At 41.7% G+C, this 17,854-nt stretch overlaps 1 long non-coding RNA gene across 2 annotated transcripts in view; it reads left to right on the top strand.

Annotated features, from left to right (window-relative positions):
* The first annotated feature begins 244 nt into the window (after positions 1 to 244).
* The window catches only part of LOC122458117, a 36,543-nt gene continuing 18,933 nt past the window's right edge, over positions 245 to 17,854 (top strand). For both annotated transcript variants that reach the window (XR_006277992.1, XR_006277993.1), the window contains exons 1-2: positions 245 to 305; positions 2,192 to 2,271. This is a non-coding gene — a long non-coding RNA (uncharacterized LOC122458117). The remainder of the gene's footprint in view (positions 306 to 2,191; positions 2,272 to 17,854) is intronic.

Here is a 17,854-nt window from a genome sequence, read left to right as displayed (position 1 = left end):
TAGGTTTCAGTTTTCCTTAAAATGAGGATGATAATACTATTTTACAGGTGAGGCTAAATTCATTAATATTGGTAAAACATGTTGAGCTCTTTGAATGGAGCTATATATAGTAAGTGTAAAACGTTATTATTATTATTTATTATTAAAATTTGGATCCATGCTGCATACCGCATATAAGAGCTTTTCTTAACAGAGAAATCAGTAAATTAATAATACTTTACATTTACATAACTTTCTATTCAAGGATCCCAGCCCACAGCGTTTAGAGTAAACTAATGGAGTAAGCTTTACAACACCCCTGTGAGGTAAGTATGACAAGTATTAACCCCAGTATTATAGATGGGACAGCTTAGGCACAGAGGTCTTAGACAATTTGACCAAGATCAAAGAGCCACTCAAGAGATAGAGCCAGAAGTAGAATCCAAGACTCAGGTTCCATGGTCTAACCAGAAGACCACATTACCTCTCATAATTAAAAATAATACTTAGAAGTAAACCTTTTAAATGAATGAAATTTGTCATGTCTCCTATGACTAAAAGGTTTCCTCTTTCAAGATGGAAATGTTCAGTGGAGCTTTAAACTCAGAAAATCTGCTAAAGCAAATTTCATACATTTCCATTAAGAAGGCAAATTACTTTTCTTAGAAAAGGATCAAATGCATCAGATAGAGTGGGTATGCTATGTTAATGATAGGAGGTGGGGCAGTGAGAGTAGAAGAACTGATGGGACACTTACAGTTCAAGGAATTCAGTGCTTTTCATTTATGCTAGAAAATATGTAAATGATGTCACCTTCTCCTGCTGGTGCAAAGTTATCAGGCAGACATCACTAAATGCATCATATATCTGACATTAAAATGACTAGATGGTTATTTCCTTCTATTTCTTTCCTCTTGGAAATTTTTCAAGATTTCATTGTAGCTAAAAAAAACCCTGCATAATGCTGCAGGAAACAAAGCTTTGGCTAGAGTCTTACTACTGGATTATTGCCATTCTATCTCAATGCCAATTGAAATCCAGGATATTTGTATCAAACCATAATGAAATACTGGTAAATATCTTTCTGCCCCACTGGAAATGTAATCTTTCTGTTTAACATTTTGTTTTGGTGACTTTCATTTGGGGGGAGAGATAGCTCAGTTGGGGGGAGAGATAGCTCAGTGGTTTGTGCATTGGCCTGCTAAACCCAGGGTTGTGAGTTCAATCCTTGAGGGGGCCATTTAGGGATCTGGGGTAAAAATTGGGGATTGGTCCTGCTTTGAGCAGAGGGTTGGACTAGATGATCTCCTGAGGTCCCTTCCGACCCTGATAGTCTATTCTATTCTATAACAGGAATAGGCATTTTGCATTTGAACCAAGTAGGTCACTGCTTTGGATCAGATGATGTGGTATATACTCCACTCATGTTTAGATTAAATTGTTGAGTATAAGACAGCGAATTTTTAGAAGAAATTATCTTATTGTTTCATCTAAATGAATTTAAGTAATAGTGCTACTACCCCTATTTGAATTGTGCATGTAACTATAAAATGACTGCCAGTTTCCAGTGCAACTATTTCCTCTATAACCAATTACTCCTTGATATTAATACATTTTAAATACCCAATTTACTTCTTTAATAGAAAAAATATAATCAGATACTTTCCCTATATTTGTATAGTTGATAAAATTTCCCTCAGTTCTGCACCAGTAAAGGTATGGTCCAATAAATAACTATTCAGAATATTTAACCTTTTAAAAACCATGTGTAGAATTCATGCATAGCATCCTGCTCACCTTACTCTCAGAAATAGTCTCATTGACTTAAATAAGAGAACCACCATGTAAGCCCACAATATAGAATGTTACCCCTTGTGATCTGAGTGGCTAGGCAAAAATGTGGGGCCTAGTAGGTTATTCCACTTGGGAAGAGAAATTGGTGACAGTCAGGTATTTCTTTGATGCAGTTTTGTTTATTTATAAAGAATGTACAAAGTCTGTGTCTCTGAATGCAGAAGGAATCAAATAACAGGAAACAGCTTTTATTGCTTGTAGTACCACCAAGAACACTTTTCAGCCTGACCCTTACCCAAAAACCTCTCCCCAGGTTTCTTCCAGGGTCAGCCACCGTGCTTGCAGCAGCTCCTTTAAGTGCGCACATGTGTGCTCTCTCTCCTTCATGCAGTCTTTCCTTGTTTTTTTGTCTGTTCAGCCTTCACACATACATACCCCATGTCACATGCCCTTCCTGCCACCCAAAGTAAAACTCAGGAAAAGCTCCTTTGATCTTAGGTGAGTTCACGTACTCCTTTTGGCTAGGGTTACTGCGATTCAGTTTCCCAAGTAGAGGACACCGCTGGGAGGAGAGGTAGGGAGAGTTGGAGGAGGAGTGTACAGTTGGGGGTGCTAGAGGGATGAGTGTGTGTACTGGGAGGGGGTAGTGGGAGGTGCTAGAGGGATGAGTGTGTGTACTGGGAGGAGGTATTTGGGGTGCTTGAAGGGGTATTTGGGGGGGCTGGAGGGGGTACCTGTGGCCTCACACTTGAGGTGGGGGGCAGTGTTGCACTCTCTGTTACGATAGCACAGGCTGGCACAGGCCCAGGACGCAGCACCAGCCCATCAGTCAGAGCCTCTCTGCGGGCCTCTCCCCCTCCCGAGGGCAGGGAGCTGGGGCCTGTCCCTGTCACCTCTCTCAGCCCTGTCACCCCTCCTGGTCGGGCTCTGATGCCCCGTGGCGGGCAGGCAGGTGGGCTGGGCCAAGGCAGGTGGTATGCAGCAGCTGCTGATGCAGTGAAAGGCCTATCAGTGTGTGGAGATGGTTCTTTCTGAGCTGCAATGTCTGCTCCGCAAGGAAAAACCCAGATGTTTCCTTATTTAAAAAAAAACTGCCCAGATGGAGATCGGCGGACCAAAAAAGAGGTCATGTCTGGGAAAACCTGGACGTATGGTAACCCTACATTTGGCTTATGCTTACAGTTATGTTAATTGAAGGGTGAGTTTACACCTATCACTCTCAATGGGGTTTTAACAACCCATAAGAAAGTTTCACTCAGCTCATAACACTAAAGTACATCAACAAACTGTAAAATTGCCAGTAAACTTACTTGAAAATGGGGTTTATTTTTTTTTGATACTGAATATATTCCACTAAATATATGTATATATAATATAAAATCAGCATTTTGTCATCTTTTTGTTAAGATATGACTTCACAAAAAAAAGATGTGTAGATTTTTTGATATAAATGCAAAGTAGTTGTGCATGTAGGCTGGGATTTTCAAAGGGGCCTAAGGCAGGTAGGTGCCCAACTCCCCTTGAACTCAGTGGGATTGGGGTGTCTAACTCCCTTAGATTACTTTGATAAGTATCAGTGAGGACATATGATTATAATTATATTTGGTTTTCCACCAAATGCATCCGATGAAGTGAGCTGTAGCTCACGAAAGCTTATGTTCAAATAAATGTGTTAGTCTCTAAGGTGCCACAAGTACTCCTTTTCTTTTTAATTATATTTTGTTACACATATTCTGTTCAATACCTCTCCTTTTGAAGTCAGTAGTTTTCCTCCCACAATAGTCAAATCAGAGCAGGATTGGGTGCATTGATCACATTATTTTCAATTTTAATGTATGGAATGGTAATCTTGCAGCTGCATTTGGTAATTTAGGGTCCAGTGTTGCTCCCTTTGATACCATTAGCATAACTGCCATTGTCTTAAATAGGAGCAGGATCAAGCCCTTAGCTAATAAAGGGGATATTAACAAGGGAACAAATAGCAATTAGGGGTCTAGACTTGATCCTACTCCATTTAAATCAATGGGAGTTTCACCATTAATTTCAGTGAAAACAGGATCAAGCCCCTAACTCCCATTGAAAGTCATGTTATGTGCCTAACTATCATTTGTGCATTTGAAAATCTCCCACTAAATAAATATAGGGAAATTAATCTTTTTGATATTGGAGCTTATTTTATTAAAATAAATTCATGTAGAATATAGTTTTATTGTTACAGCAAAATAACGTCACATCTAGCATTCGAAAATCATCTTCTTTTGTTTGTTGAAACATCTCTGGCCTTATGGAATTTTGATGTGATGTTTTTGCATTGTTTTGCATTGAATTGTTTCTGTACTATAAGGCATAGAGCTAGTGCTAGAAGGCTGAGAGATGTGAAAGTACTATGTTATAAATGTGGCTGCATTGGACTGAAATACATTTTAAAATAGATATTTTACATAGGTGCTATAAGTGATAGAATTTCTGGTGTAGTGTCTGTTAAGAAAATGTTGGTACTGCTTTAAATGAGAGTTCCTTAATCCACACTGAATTTAGATTTGGTTGAAATTTGTCAGCATAATAATCAGGGGATACTAAAACTATAATTTTGAATGGAAAATAAACAACTCTCATAGTAAAAGTTGTATGGAATTGCAAAGTCTGATATGGATAGTCATTTTGAGTCTCCTACCATCCAAAATTGAAGTATATAGTGGGCCAGATCTTCAGCTGTGGCTTTGCAGTACATAGTACAAGTTGGGATGTGGGATGATGGAAGGGTAGCATAAAGCTCACTTTTGCACTTCTCAAATCCTGGACTAAATCTGTGCTAGTCCAGTCTTGGCCCCATGGGACCAAAATAATATCTTTGGGTCAGCAGGGTACAGAAACGCCTCCAGTGATATCTCCAGCACTGAGAGCAGGGAGTGAGTGGCTAGTCTCCAGGGCCAGATTCTGCTGGCACACCTGAGAATCTAGATAATTAAATTGCATTATTTGCTGCATATTATATCACTTTGGCCACATGATGATTGTGACATATCACTGTACAATCCAGACTAATGAGCCGCTGTGTCACCCTTGCCCTTCAACCTTGACTGCCTTACAATGCCTTGCTGAAGTAATTCCCACCTGGGCCGCTCACAAACAGCCTTCCAGCATGCATGCCACACCAAGTGTCTGAGTGTAACTGCAGCTTGCTAGCCATACTTGGGTTATACTCCAGCTCTCACCAGCCTTGGTTATACTGCAGGGTGACCCTAGCATAGGCCTCGTCTCAGATTTTCCTCCCAGAACATATGTCTTGTTCTGCTCAGCCCTCTGCTGTACAATAAAATCATTTGAATCCGACATTCCTTTAAGGGAATAATATGCACATAACTTGCTACCCCGAATAAAGTTACCCAGGCGCTTCAATTTAAACATACTGGATTAGATAAAACAATAAGACAAGTTTATTAACTGCAAAGATAGATTTTAAGTGAGTACAAATAATGAGGCATAAAAGTCTGAAATGAAAGTTAACAAAAAAAATAAAGATAAGACATTTACTATTCCCAAATTTAACAAACTACATCAGATTCAAGCAAAGTTTCGCACCATATGCTTTCAGCAATCTTACCTTATGGGTCAGGACCCTCTTCTCCGAGAGTTCAACAAATGCTTCCTTTGTCGCTTCAGGTACTGTGAATATGATAGGCAGGGGAGCAAGGGATGAGAGGAGTGGCTTAGGTATTTGTCCCTCCCTTTTTATTGTTTCAGTCCTCCTTTTGAAAAACATTTCCAGCAGGGCACTAGGAAACACAAAGTCTATGGAGAAGGATGTTCCCTGCTGCTTTTTCCTCACCTGTTTAAGCTTTCTTTGTTTCCCTTCCTGCTTGATGACTCCATTTACTGCTTAAATGTAAATTAAGCCAAGCACACATTCCTTTGTTTAGGACAGACTTATTTATCGATTTCTGTTTGGGCTGGGCTGTGGGGTTTGGAACACATATTAATAACACTGTGCAGGGGTATCTTATAACTTCACATACATATTTCACCAAGACATGACCAGTAAATTATGAGTTTTCAAATGATACCTCACAAAGCATATTTTGTACAAAAATTATTTCAGTCACGTGTAAGGTATGAATACATACACCCCCAGGACTGACAGCAGGGAGTGAGTTGCACAGGCTCCAGGGCCAGATTTTGCTGGCATACCTGAGAATCTAGATAATTAAATTACATTATTTGCTGCATATTATATCACATTGGCCATGTGATCATATAATGTTGATATCACAACATAGGTGATCATATAATTATATATTGCATTATATTATGATGCAGAGTATTGTCTGCTCTTGGAATTTTAACTTGGTATGGTTTAACTTTTATGCATGTAAAATCAGAATGTTTCACTGATAGTTTTCTGTGTAAGTTTATTTTTACCAAAAAAGTGAAAATAGCGTTTTTATTAACATTATTTAATAAGCACAGACAGTACACACACAATCCAGCCAGTCCTTGCATCAAATGGCTTACAGTTTAAACAAGACAGACAAAGAGTGGACAGGATGCACTGGAAAGATCAGAAAAGAGAATAACTTCTTTTGTTTTTTGAAAATGGTGCATGGTTGTTGTCAAGATTCCTTCCCCACTCTGAACTCTAGGGTACAGATGTGGGGACCTGCATGAAAACCTTCTAAGCTTACTTTTACCAGTTTAGGTTAAAACTTCCCCAAGGTACAAACTATTTTACCTTTTGCCTTTGGACTTTCGCTGCCACAACCAAACTTCTAACCAGTATTATTATTATTAGGAAAGAGTCCGTTTGGAAACGTCTTTCCCCCCCAAAATCCTCCCAAACATTACCCCCCACTTTCTGGGGAAGGTTTGATAAAAATCCTCACCAATTTGCATAGGTGACCACAGACCCAAACCCTTGGATCTTAAGAACAATGAAAAAGCATTCAGTTTCTTAAAAGAAGAATTTTAATAGAAGAAAAAGTAAAAAGAATCACCTCTGTAAAATCAGGATGGTAAATACCTTACAGGTAATTAGATTCAAAACATAGAGAATCCCTCTAGGCAAAACCTTAAGTTACAAAAAGACACAAAAACAGAAATATCCATTCCCTCCAGCACAGCTTATTTTCTCAGCCATTTAAAGAAATCAGAATCTAACGCATATCTAACTAGATTGCTTTCTAAATTCTAAGACTCCATTTCTGTTCTGGCAAAAGCATCACACAGAGAGAGAGAGAGGCTTTGTTTTTCCCTCCCCCCAGCTTTTGAAAATATCTTGTCTCCTCATTGGTCATTTTGGTCAGGTGCCAGCGAGGTTATCCTAGCTTCTTAACCCTTTACAGGTGAAAGGGTTTTTCCTCTGGCCAGGAGGGATTTTAAAGGTGTTTCCCCTTCCCTTTATATTTATGACAGTTGTTCATTACTAATTCTAATTGACTCATTTTTTGTAGTAAAAAATAAAAAACATAAGAAAAAAACCCACAAAATTGAAAAGAAAAATAAGAGAATAATACATTTGGTAAAAACACATTGGTGTATATACCTCTACCCTGATATAACGTGACCTGATATAACACGAATTTGGATATAACGCGGCAAAGCAGCGCTCCGGGAGGGCGGAGCTGCGTGCTCCGGTGGATCAAAGCAAGTTCGATCGAATGCGGTAAGCTTTTTTGGCTCCTGAGGACAGTGTTATTTTCAGGTAGATGTGTATTTGATTGTCTGACCCACAAAAGCTACCAGATATGTTTTTTTAAAACTTTAAAAAAAATTTAGGCTGAAAACAAGGATGAGAAGAATCAGTCTACAGACAATTGTTTTGGAAAATTATCTTAAGCTACTAAAAATGGGTCTGTAAAATGAAAGTGCCATTTCAATCATATACCTGTAATAAAATCAGCCAATGCATAAATGCATTCTGGCAAGAATAAATAAAAATTGTAAAGTCTGATGTGAACAGTGCAGAAAGGTATCCAAGTGAAAAAAGAAGGATTATCTGTATTTGTGAGGAATCCAGTACAGCAAGAGATTGAATTGGGGACATCTGCATCTAAATCAGTAGCACTAAAAGAGAATCTGTGATCTGCTGAGATCTGTGAAATATACTGTGATACACAAAAAACACTTCCTTCAGATTTCTTGTTTATTTCGAGGTCTTCCATCAAAGTACTAACTAGACCCTGTCTTTCTGAGCTTTAAAAACAATGAGCCAGATCTGTTGAGGTGCTGCATTGGACAGAAAGGAAGGGTCTGATTTTCTAAATGTTATGGAAGAAAAAGAAGCACAATTTGATGATAATCTAATTGGGCCAAGGGAAGGAAAGGATTAAGAGAGTCTGAGATTTCATCAAGTTTGAAGACCTACAGTAGTAGTGATGTTAACAGGAAAGGGGGAAGTTCAAAGGTTTTAAGAGACATAATGTCCATATTTAGCTTGAGTTGGCAGCAAGCCAGTATGCAAATGATAGAGACCCTCAGTTATGTGGGAGTGGATGTCAAGAGACAGGACAGGTATGAAAGAGAGATTTGAGATCTGAGCACTGCTATGGTAGTTGAAGCTAAGGAAATAAGGTTACACAGAGATAAAGTGTAGAGAAAGAGAAGAAAGTCCTAAACTTTCATAAGCAAGATGTAGCAGGAGGAGAAAGAACTGCCCAAGGGAACACTGAAAATATTGTGCTTACTTAGTTCTTAGGGTCATGGATAGGGCTCTGTGTGTGTCATGGAGTCTTTCAGCAATTGTTATGACTTCTGCAGCAGCCAGTGTGGCTGACCCCAGGGCCGCCCAAACAGCTGGTTCCGGAGCCGGCTTCTCAGGTGGCCCCGGGGACAGCCACACCAGCTGCTGCTGGGGCAGTTCTGCAGCTAGCCACTTAGGCAGCCCCGCAGCCAGCCACACCAGCCGCTGCTGGAGTGGCCCTGGGGCCAGCCTCACCGGCCACTGCTTGGGCGGCCCTGGGCAGCTGGCCCCAAGGACCACCTGAGTAACAGCCAGTGTGGCTGGCCCAGGGACAGCCTGAGCAGTGGCTGGTATGCCTGGTCCTAGGAACCACCTGAGCAGCAGTCCCAGGGGCGGTCAGAGCAGCCGCTGCTCAGCAGCCCCCGGCAGCTGGTGCTGCTGGCCTGGGCCCCCAACAAGCAGCAGCCCCGCCGGTCCACACCAAGCAGCAGTCCCGGGGGTGGCCAGAGCGGCCACTGCTCAGCAGGCCCCAGCAGTTGTCTTGGGGTGGCCCCCTGCAGTTGGTACCGCAGGCTCCACCAACCCAAGCAGCGGCCCCTCGAGTCCCCACCACCACCAGCAGGGCACCTGCCCCCCAAGATTTAGTCAGGGGTATTTATAGTATAAGTCATGGACAGGTCACGGGCCATGAATTTTTGTTTGTTGCATGTGTCCCATCCATGACTTTTACTAAAACTACCCATGATTAGATCGTAGCCTTAGTCATGGACCATCTTTTCATTATCCATATATTTGTAGTGCTTGACATAGAGGGGCTCTGATTCCCCATTTGGAGTTTCTAGGTGCCATGTAATAACAAAACAACAACAACAATAATAAAGGAGGTTAGAGAGGTAGGAGATGAATCAAGACAGGACAAGGCCATCCAAATCAGGGGAGTCTTGGTGAAAGACCTAGAAATCTCTCTTCTGGAAGATTGCTAGGACTAAACCATGCCTCATTCCTCAGTGGTAGCTATCACAGTGATGTAATCACGTGCATAAATTTGCACCTGTGATTATTATGCTTTGATGTAAACTTAAATCATAAGTATATTAATATTCATTGCACGCTTTGAAACTTTGTTTAAAAAACAGAAATCTTTAGACGAGGCAAAATTCATATTCCTCATTCAGGATTACATATTGTATATGCCAAAATTGAGGTTTAAGATCACAGCCATTATACTTATTTGTTCACATGATTATTTGCACTCAGTTTTCTTAACGGATAAAACTTTTTTTCATATTTAGATAATTAAAACACATTGAGGCAGATTTTCTTCAGCCTTTCAAAAAATATTAATCTCCTGTCAAAACTAAGTATTCAACGTTTCAGCCCTAAGGGTAATATTTTCAGAAAGATAGAAGCAACAGAAAATAAGAATATTGAAAGGAGATTCCATTTCAACTGTAACTTATTAGATGTCGTATTTTGTAAACACATGCCATTTGTAAAACTTTGTTGATGTACATTTTGTATGGAGACGTAATTAGCAAAAATCTTCCAGCAGAAAGATACTGAATCAAAAAGTAAATTAACCACAAAAATCATGCTTGTTGTTAGGAGAAAGCATTTGAGGAGTTGGTGGTGGTTGGGTCTGCATCATCTGCTTTGGCTGTGTGCTTGACTTTTGTCAAATGATTTACAGACTCTGGTTCTATTAAATTCATGGTTGTGCCTGAATTCCCAGCTGGCGTCAATGATCATGGTGTCCTTTTTATCTACAGATGGCTATGGTACTGCAGCAATTCCTTTCTAATGCAGACTTTGCAACAGTCGTCAACACCTCTGTTACCTCCACCCTTGACTACATAGTGAGCCACACTTATGCTTGGGTTTTCTCAAGTTAAAAAGTTCTCCTCAAACCTGGCCACTATCTTTCCCTCCCTCTCTTACCATAAAAGACTGCAGGAAATCATTCATTTTCTCTGTTCTTAAATAGTTATATTTCTCCAAAATGTTTTCCCCCAAATGTTTCCAACACCTTCCTAACCAACAATGTAGTTTCCAACACCTCCACAACACTAATCTTATGTCTAACTGGGGCAGTTCTCATTTATCCACAAGTATAGGTGCTGACTCCGGGGCTGGAGCACCCACAGAAAAAAAATAGGGGGTGCTCAGCACTCACTGGGATGACCAGCTGTTGGCAGCCAGGGATCAACTGTTTTGCGGGTGCTTCAGCAGATGAGCTGTTTCCTATGGGTAGCCTGGGTGCAGCTGCGATCAGCTGTTTGGCGGGCCGGCTCAGATCAGCTGTTTCCCACCTCCCTGCTCCGGCAGGGGCTGAGTGAGTCTCATAAAAAAAAAAGCCTTAGGGCTAGGCATGGGCGGGAGTGCTGGGCTATCAGCAGTAGCCCAGCCAGCCCCTGCTCACCTAGGGCCACGCTACACCTCTTGGGCTGATGGCCATGTCCTCCATGTGTATGGTTGCTCCCTGCCAGCCAGGCTCCACTCCAGCCATAGCAGGCATCAGGTAACCCAAGGGAGCCCGCTAGGCTAGGGCTGGGTACAGTGGTGAATTAGGGGAAGAAAAGCCTTGGACCCCGGCAGGAGCCGCACTGAGGGGGGGGAGGGAGGAGAAGCCCCGGTAGGAGCTGCACTGGGGGAAGTAAGAGGGAGGAGAAGCCCCAGACCCTGGCAGGAGCTGTGCTAGGGAGAAGCCCTGGCAGGAGCCACACTGGGGAGGAGGGGGAGAAACCACAGACCCCAGCAGGAGCCGTGCTGGGTGAGGGGAGGAGAAGCCACGGACCCTGGCAGAACATGTGGGGCTGAAGTCCCCAGCTCGTGAACCCCAGCCACACTAGTGGCAGAAGCTGCAGGGCTGAAGTCCTGACTCCTCTCTGTGCGGGGCTGGACTGAGCCCCTCTCTCTCTCTTGTCCCCACTGGGGAGTTGGCTCGCACTCTCTGGCTGTGGAGAAATTCAGCCCAAATCTACCCACATTGGTATCTCCATTTCCCCCATCATCACACAGCCATGAATAGATTTAGCCTAGGAGGCAGGGTCAGCATTAGTCCCATTTGGCAGATGGGCTCTAGGGCACACAGAGGTGAAGTGACTTTCCCAAGGCTAAGCAGGGAGTCTGTGGCAGAGCAGAGAATCAAACCCAGAACTCCTGAGCCCGAGGCCTGTGCATTAACCACTAGGCAACCTTCCCACCCAAAGAGGGGGAACTTCCTCTGCCACTTTGAGTGGGTGGGTGGGAGCAGGCACTAGACAGAGTCACCAGGTGGTGGGGAGCAGAGAGAGATGGGAAAAGGGACATGGACAGGAAGCAAGAAGGGGGAAACATCAGAAAGGGGAGCAAGGACTTAGAGAAGAAACAAGAGAAAGGGAAAGGGGCAGGCAGAGGAGAAAGGGGCAGGGAGAGGGGAAAGACTCTCCACTGCTTGTCCTTCCCATCCACCTTCTTCCCACAGCCATCAGTGGCCTCAGCTCCCAAACAGGCCCCAAGCAGGTATGAAGCTCAGAGCGAACGTAATGTCTTTAAACAGGGATGTTAGTGAAGACAGTTGTAGCTGAGTGTAATGATTTTAATATACTGTAATTCATGATAATGTAATGATATATTTCATTACTATTTTAATAATGATTACATTGTTAAGATGCCAATGATAGACACACATTCAATAACAGAATATGAAAGAAGAGTATAAATATGCTGAAAATTGCCAGTTTTGGGGGGAGGCTGAGCCCTCCCTCAACACAAACACCTCACCTTCAAGGCAGGAAGGGGCAGAAAGGAGTGAGCAGTGGGCAGGAGATGCTCAGGGGAGAGGACCTAAGGGGAGGGGGCAGAGCGGGGGCAGGAAGAGGCGGAGTGGGGGCAGGGCTTTGGGGAAGGGGGGCAGAGCCAGGATGGCAAACCAAAAGTCAGCACCTATGTCAACAAGTATAAAATTCACCTGTGCAAAGGACCTCTGCAGAGCTTAAAGTCTGGGAAAGAGGGCAGATGGCAGAGAGAGTTTCTGCAGCTCTTGTATGGAAGAGGGTTTAGTATTGACCTTAAAAATGTACTGTGTGAGAAGATATAAAGGGGGCTAGAGAAGGAAAAATTAGATCTGTAACTACACAGCTCTGACTTCCTTTACGCTCACATGGAATATGAGTAGTAGTTAGATTTGTAGGCAGGAGTAGTGGATGAAGAGGAGCTTTGTTACAGCATACAAGTTGTTGTGCAGGTGGGGGCCATGAATTCCATCTCCCTTATTTACTCTGATTTTTTTTTTTTTTGCAGGAGGGGTGGTCTGTGCTTATGTGATGTACAGTCAGTGATTCTCAGACTGCACTGGCTCAGTCATATGTTACTCACTGATTTTTTTTTAATATAAGCAATAATCAGTATTTCATTTCCAGTATCAAGCTAATTTGTTCAAATAAGCAATCACAGCCTGAACATTTGTTTCTAATCAAATGAGACTGAGGTTATAATATAATTACCATGTCATAAAAATGACAAGAAGTTTAAGGCAAAATGAAAATATACCGTAAAGATACATAGGAACAGACCCAGTTTATTTTATTAACTAATTATTCATTTCACTTAACAGTCAACCTCATAGGGAGAAAGCAGATTTGAAAACTTGAAATCTGTCTTGGTACAGCTGATGGTCTAGATCCTGAAGTGTATTTTTGTAGTAATATTAAGACTATATAGTCTTTAGGTTATATTTTTATTGATATTTAACAGTGTATATTTTTTTCTAGTATTTAAAACTAGAGATGCTCCTGAACCAAAAGAGATGGAGAATGAATACAAAGTAGGAAACAAAGAGAAAAGAGCAGGAACAGAATCAGGTGATATCAGCAAAAAGGTAAAGCTGAGGAAGGAAATAAACCAAAATGTTATAATTGTAAGATCCCTAGCCGAAGAAATAAGATTAGGTGATGTTAACCCGGTGAAAGAAGCTGACTGGGGATATTGTAAGAGCCAGGGGGCTGCAAGATGGTGATCTTTTAGTTGACTATAAAAACAAAGATCAAGCTGATAAATCGCTAAAAATTTAAATGTTAGGGAAAGTTAAAATAAGTTGTCAGCTACCAAAGTATTTGACTGAACTGAAGGGGTAATATTGGAGTGCCACTAGAGCTGACCGATGATGAGATAAAGTGTTAGAAGTAAGCCACTAATTCATTAATGAGGAGGAGAAAGCAAGCAATCAGCAGCTGCACTGATTAGGTTTAAGGGAATGATTCTACCTGAGCAAGTAACACTAGGGTTTGATATTCAGATCCAAGCCCGTGGGTGGCTGGTGAACCCCCGCCCCCCAGCCAAGCTGCTGCCAGCCTCCCCAAATACCAGTTCCTCCCCCCACCAAGCCGCTGGCCCCAGCAGTGCCTGGCTGAGCCTCCTCAGGCCACCGGCCACTGGCTCTCTGTGTTGCTCCTTACCGCCCACCTCCATCCTGAGGAGGAGGGACACAGCGAGCAGTGGGGGCTTTTGGAGGTGGAGGTGGAGTGGAGGAGGTGGTGGGGGTCTCGGGGAAGGGGTAGCCGCAGCCCAGTTGTTGAAGGCCCCAGCCTTCCCTGGCCTATTATGCCCGCCATCCTGTCCAAGCCCTATACCTTCCTCCCCTAAGATGTCATAGGTCTAATGGTATGGGCATGTAGTAACTGTTTGTAAAGAGAAAATGAGATGTGGTAAATGTGGGGGAGAGCATTCCTATGAAAATTTTATAGAAGGGGGAGAGAAATATAATAACAGCAGTAATAATTACAGTCCAACATATAGAGGGTGTATTGCAGCAAGACAAGTTAAAGAGTTACTAAAGAAAAAAATTATTAATAACATATCTTATGCAAAAGGTGTTAGGAGACTCAAAGCATCAGCCAAGAAGGAAGAGACAATCAGCATAGGAAAGGCAAACTGCAAACACAGCCTTATTTTATAAACAATATGATAAACATTGTGGAAGGAATAGGCGATATATACTAGTAGTGAAAAAAGAAAGGTTTATTGCATTTATGATAGAAGAGATAAAACTGTATATTACAAACTAAAGGAAGAAATCAGAAAAAAAATGAAAATTGTAGAGACAGCAATGGAAAAATACGTGTTTGTTAGCAATTTGTTAGTGGACTGTATTCATGCAGTTTTGGGTGAGATTAATGGTGAAATGTGACTAATATGGGAATCTCTAACTTTTGTTGGAAAATGCACAGTCTGATAGCACATGATCAAGAACTGAAAAAAAATATCCTGGCAATGAAAACTAAACCAGATATCATACGAATCCAAGAAACATGATTGGTTGAAAAGCTTGCTTGTAAAATTTCAGGGTATATAATCTTTAAGCAAGACTGAAAACTAGGAAGGGGAGGCAGCGTTTGTAATTCATAAGGGAAAGATTAAATGAGATAGCAATAGAGACCGAAGAAGTAAGCCTACCATATAATGCTGTTGAGATCCTAATGTAGAAGAGAAATATTTCTTTAAGGATTTACAATATCTGTAACCCATTCGGGAAATTAGAAAGGAGCTGCAAAGAATAGTGAAGAATGCTAAATGACTATGTGTGTGTATATATGTGGTGACCTATACTGTAGATCCATTAAAAAAATATGGGGAAGTAAAACAACTGATAAAAATGGCACATGTTGAGTAAAGTTCATTGATGAAAACAATCTAGTAATTTTAAAAGATGGTACCCAACTAGATTTAATGCCGCAGATTGTAGTGTTTCCTAGTTATAATCTGGGAATTATGACAACAGATATTGCAGCTACATGCAACTAGGAAATATATAAGGAAGAAGGAAAGGGGAGTGATCATTTCCCTATACTTATTACTTCTCAAGGGCAAGGTAAGGTTGAAGGTAATAGAAAATTACCCACCTGGAATTTTAAGAAAGCTAACTGGGAGCTATTTGCAAGTAACTTTACTGAATTTGTGACTAATTGTGTGAGTGATGGCTTAGAGAATTTCGATTATAATGTAATAAAGGGATTAATAGCAACAGCTACTATAGCCTTATCTAGAATACTGAAGTCCCCCAAAACTGAAATCTCACTCCAAGGTGGAATAAGCAGTGCAAAATGACAGTTAAAGAAAGGAACAAAAACATTTTAAAAAAAGCAAAAATACAATGAATAGTGAAGATCTAATGAAGTATAAAAGAACTAAGGCAATAGCAAAAGAATTATTAAAAAATCAAAGAAAGAAAGTTGGGGGAGGTACTGTGGGTGAATAAATAAAGATATCAAGAAATATATAGGGAAATTAGAAGAATGAATGGAATGCAGCCATATCCCAGGTCTTATTGGTACTGACAATGTAGTTAGAAGCTCTGATAATGAGAAAGCAGAAACTTTCTGGGGGGTGAGTAGCAATGAAAATCAAAAAGAAGTTTTCCACCAGATTAAAAGACAATTCATTGAAGAGAGTCATGATCTATTATGTAGTTGGCGTAAACATGAAGATACTATACTGTATGAATGGTTTTGTATGCAGGAACTTGAGAAAGCTATTGATAGCAGCAAGAATACATTCCCAGGTAAAGATAACGTATGTAGTGTAATGTTTAAATATCTCTGCGAGAGCAGTTTGAGGGTTCTCTTGGAATTATATAACGCTATGGGGGAAAAGGCGTGATACCGGTAGGGTAGAAACATTCAGTAATTCCAGTATGAAAACAAAGCAAACTATCCACTGAAGTGGATGCCTGTATACCAGTTGCCCTTACATCCTGTCTGGGTAAAATTATGGAAAGAATGGTGAATGAAAAATAGGTTGTTTATTTGGAAAACAGTGACATTATAGATAAAAAGAAAAGGAGTACTTGTGGCACCTTAGAGACTAACAAATTTATTAGAGCATAAGCTTTTGTGAGCTACAGCTCACTTCATCGGATGCATTTGGTGGAAAAAACAGAGGAGAAATTTATATACACACACACAGAGAACATGAAACAATGGGTTTATCATACACACTGTAAGGAGAGTGATCACTTAAGATAAGCCATCACCAGCAGCAGGGGGGGAAAGGAGGAAAACCTTTCATGGTGATAAGCAAGGTAGGCTAATTCCAGCAGTTAACAAGAATATCAGAGGAACAGTGGGGGGTGGGGTGGGGGGGAGAAATACCATGGGGAAATAGTTTTACTTTGTGTAATGACTCATCCATTCCCAGTCTCTATTCAAGCCTAAATTAATTGTATCCAGTTTGCAAATTAATTCCAATTCGTTACCAGCACTCCCAGCTATCTTCGAGACACCACTGACTTCCTGAGGAAACTGCAGTCCATTGGTGATCTTCCTAAAAACACCATCCTAGCCACTATGGATGTAGAAGCCCTCTACACCAACATTCCACACAAAGATTGACTACAAGCCGTCAGGAACAGTATCCCCGATACTGTCACGGCTAACCTGGTGGCTGAACTTTGTGACTTTGTCCTCACCCATAACTATTTCACATTTGGTGACAATGTATACCTTCAAATCAGCGGCACTGCGATGGGTACCCGCATGGCCCCACAGTATGCCAACATTTTTATGGCTGACTTAGAACAACGCTTCCTCAGCTCTCGTCCCCTAATGCCCCTATTCTACTTGTGCTACATTGATGACATCTTCATCATCTGGACCCATGGAAAAGAAGCTCTTGAGGAATTCCACCATGATTTCAACAATTTCCATCCCACCATCAACCTCAGCCTGGACCAGTCCACACAAGAGATCCACTTCCTGGGCACTACGGTGCTAATAAGCGATGGTCACATAAACATCACCCTATATCGGAAACCTACTGACCGCTATTCTTACCTACATGCCTCTAGCTTTCATCCAGATCATACCACTCGATCCATTGTCTACAGCCAAGCGCTACGATATAACCGCATTTGCTCCAACCCCTCAGACAGAGACAAACACCTACAAGATCTCTATCATGCATTCCTACAACTACAATACCCACCTGCTGAAGTGAAGAAACAGATTGACAGAGCCAGAAGCGTACCCAGAAGTCACCTACTAAAGGACAGGCCCAACAAAGAAAATAACAGAACGCCACTAGCCATCACCTTCAGCCCCCAACTAAAACCTCTCCAACGCATCATCAAGGATCTACAACCTATCCTGAAGGACGACCCATCACTCTCACAGATCTTGGGAGACCGGCCACTCCTTGCTTACAGACAGCCCCCCAATCTGAAGCAAATACTCACCAGCAACCACACACCACACAACAGAACCACTAACCCAGGAACCTATCCTTGCAACAAAGCCTGTTGCCAACTCTGTCCACATATCTATTCAGGGATACCATCATAGGGCCTAATCACATCAGCCACACTATCAGAGGCTCGTTCACCTGCGCATCTACCAATGTGATATATGCCATCATGTGCCAGCAATGCCCCTC

The sequence above is a fragment of the Dermochelys coriacea genome, chromosome 11 (genome assembly GCF_009764565.3).
Source record: "Dermochelys coriacea isolate rDerCor1 chromosome 11, rDerCor1.pri.v4, whole genome shotgun sequence".
In the NCBI taxonomy this organism is placed as follows: Eukaryota; Metazoa; Chordata; order Testudines; family Dermochelyidae; genus Dermochelys; species Dermochelys coriacea.
Note: the sequence above shows the minus strand (reverse complement) of the source record. Positions and strands in the feature narration are given on the sequence as shown.